The sequence below is a fragment of the Acyrthosiphon pisum genome, chromosome X, assembly GCF_005508785.2.
Source record: "Acyrthosiphon pisum isolate AL4f chromosome X, pea_aphid_22Mar2018_4r6ur, whole genome shotgun sequence".
Taxonomy (NCBI): Eukaryota; Metazoa; Arthropoda; class Insecta; order Hemiptera; family Aphididae; genus Acyrthosiphon; species Acyrthosiphon pisum.
In genome coordinates, this window is record NC_042493.1 from 108548460 (window position 1) to 108551835 (window position 3376).

Here is a 3376-nt window from a genome sequence, read left to right on the forward strand (position 1 = left end):
TAAATACACTACAATTGTATATTCGATAGCACTGTTTTTTTTATTATTATTTATTATTTTAACTAATGATACAATGGGCGTATGATAGCTGAAATAAGTTATGTACGTTTTTGATTGTACATTATTAAGATATCGTGTAAAAATAGCATCTATTGTGGTTCCTGACCGTGTTGTTGGAATTTTTGGATCATTATTCATTGATAAATTGAGATGTTCACGCAAAAATTGTGTTAATGGTTCTGATCTATCCGATGCAAAATTAACATTAAAGTCTTCACTCAGAATCATATGCAGTTTATCTTCTCCCCTGCCGAGTAATGGTGTATCTTTGGTAGAATAGGCAATCAACGATCTTTTTAAAAAATAAACTATATCATCTATTTTTTGATTTGGTGAGATATAAACTGCTACAATGATGAAGAGTTGAAGGCTACTAAAATAAACCAAACCACTGGCAAGGGTTGAGGGCGTAATAGTCTATTGACCAAACTTTAAGTTAAATAAAATGACAATCTTTTTTGCTGTAATAATAATTCACAAATATAATACCGATAACATAGAAACACAGAATTTATATATTATATAAAAAAATCTAATAATTAGTTGTTATTACATAGCTACTACAAAAATAATAAACTACGTTTCTATAGTACCGGTTAACCGATGCACAGCCGACAGTGCCCGACCGTTGTTTATTTTTTTTGTACCCTCTGTAAAGAAATTACACTTCAATAAAATATGAAATCGATATGTCATTCCCTCAAAAATATTATTCTATATATCTTATATTATTTTATACCTAATTTAAAAATAATAATTGATGTACCAAAAGAAAAAGACAAGTTTATTTTATCTTAAAATAATTGTCTGGTAGTTATTAAATACATTTTAAAAAGTAATGACAATGAAATTAAACTAATTGTTAATTCATTTTTGAGTGTATCTGAAATTTTTTCAACCCCTATATCTTCCATTACCGCATTGGCTATATTTAGTATATCTCAACTTGGTATCTGAAAGTATTACTATATTGTGTGGTAGGTATAGGTTTAGGTAAAGCAATTATGACTGTATTAAGTCATTCATTGCATAAAACAATTGATAATGAGAAGGTATATACACAAAATATGTATAATAATATACCATAACTTTTTATGTGATTTGAATTTTGTAATTATTTATTTATTTTTATTTTATTATGTTCATCCTTTATTTTCCCACATTATTTCTTCAATTTTTTTTTAGATTAAAAAGTGGTATGTCTTATTAAGCCAGTCTCCCCTATTATTGTGCTCTGCACTAATTCTTAAATATCTTGAATAGCATCGCGTCATTATTTAATAATCAATATCACATAGATATATCTTGTATTATGTGAGGTTGCTACATAACATCGCAAAATTATTTTTCGGTAATGTTGAGTTTATAGTAAATGTGACATATATATTATAGTATATGTTCAAAATATTGAATACCTAGTGTTTTAAAATATTGTTGAATTATTTAGTGGCAACAGATATGCAGTGATGTAGTCGTAATTTTTTTACTGAGTATACACTTTAATGTGTTTTCATGTTTTCCGTTCCTTTTGTTTTTTTTTCCCGATTATTACAATATAACAATCAAATACACATATGCCATGTTAATATTAATTATTTTCTACTAATACAATGGTAACACTTTCAATAGCTCGTGCGTCGTGCAGGTTCTACATTAACTTTTAATTTATAAATTATCACATAAATATTAACTATTTTCTTCGGGTAAACACTCTCTATCAGTATCACTATCACTCATTTTGCGGCGATACAAACTCCAGAAGGAGCACGCATTCACGTATAAAAAGTTTATCACCTCTTACATAAAATAAAATGCAAAGCGGTGTCCGGCGATACGTATAGTTAACCTATATACAGCACGACAAATGGAGACGCGCTGAGTTGGATACACGGAGTTGGAGAAAACGAGACGAAAAAGAATCTGTGCGTGGCTGCCGGCGTGCGCCGAAGTGCGTGCGCGCAGAGAGAGCGAGATAGGAAGAGAGAGTGAGAAAGATGGAATGATCGGGAGAGGAGAGTCGCGGCTTCTATGCGCCACCCCCCCCCCCCTCATGCCCCGTCACAACTACCTATATACGCAAGCCAAGCCGCGTGTACGCTCAGCCGCATTCCTCCTCTGTTACGCCGCTTCCCCTCGATCGCTCTTCGGATGGACGTTCAACGAAATAGGTCCCCAACCAAGCGCGCGCTATAGAGTTCTCACTTTAAAAAAAAGAAATACAGTTTAATTTTTAAAGATTTGTTGATATCTTAGGAATGAATTGAATAATTTATTTTGAGGGGACTATTACAGGTTTAGGGGGGCTAATCCCCCCACCCGCCCTAGTTGCGCTTATGGTACCGGCCCAGTTGACAATGATGTGGCGTATATATACGCATGGTGGTGATAATTATTGTGCTGATACCGCGGTAACTGATGACACCAAGTTGGTACATACCCAAGCGGGTCGCCACAACTGTACCATAATATTATTGTATTATTGGTACGTAATATATTTGCCCGGTATATGGCAATAGCGGCGGCGGCGGCAGAGTTCGTGGCGGCGGCCGACTATAGGGGGCGCCACCGTACGGTACAGCCCGCGCCGGTGGCCAATCCGCCGCTGAGATCGGCCCGCGCTGAAACACAAGACGCGTTGGCGGCCCTCGTCCGATCGTTTTCGGAGCACACCGGCCCCCCGCGAACGCCGTTCGCGTAAATCGTGCGGTGGACACCCGCGCCTTCACCTAACCGCAAACACCTTCCATCGAGACTGCGGTTACCGGTTCGTACGTATTCTACGGCGCGCCGGTAAGCGTTTCGTTCGTGTTCTACCGCCACCGCCACCGAACATGCCCCAGAGCGGTTCGTGTACACCGTTCGCCGCCGACCACGTCCAATATTATATAATATTTTTTACGACAACAACAACAACAACAACAACAACAACAATAATAACAATATTTTATTCGCCGACAGCGCCGATGCTTATAGTGCAGTATTTGGAAGGAACGGATTCCTGGAACGAATTCCTTTTTATAAATAAAGAACGAGAAATGAACTAGTTTTTTTTTTTAAGGAAAAATAACAAAATTGTTCGTTCCTTTCTAGTTCCAATAATACCTATGTAAAAATTGAAATTGAGATATATTTTTTTTAATGCGTATAGTGTATATTGGCATATTGCTAATTAGTGATCATTATGGGAGTATCGACGTACGTATACGTTAGCCAAAAACTTAACTTTGAAGAAAATCTCAAAAATATATAATAATATATTACATAAAAATATAAAATATGTACCTGCTTGTTGTTATATATTTATAATTAAAAATTA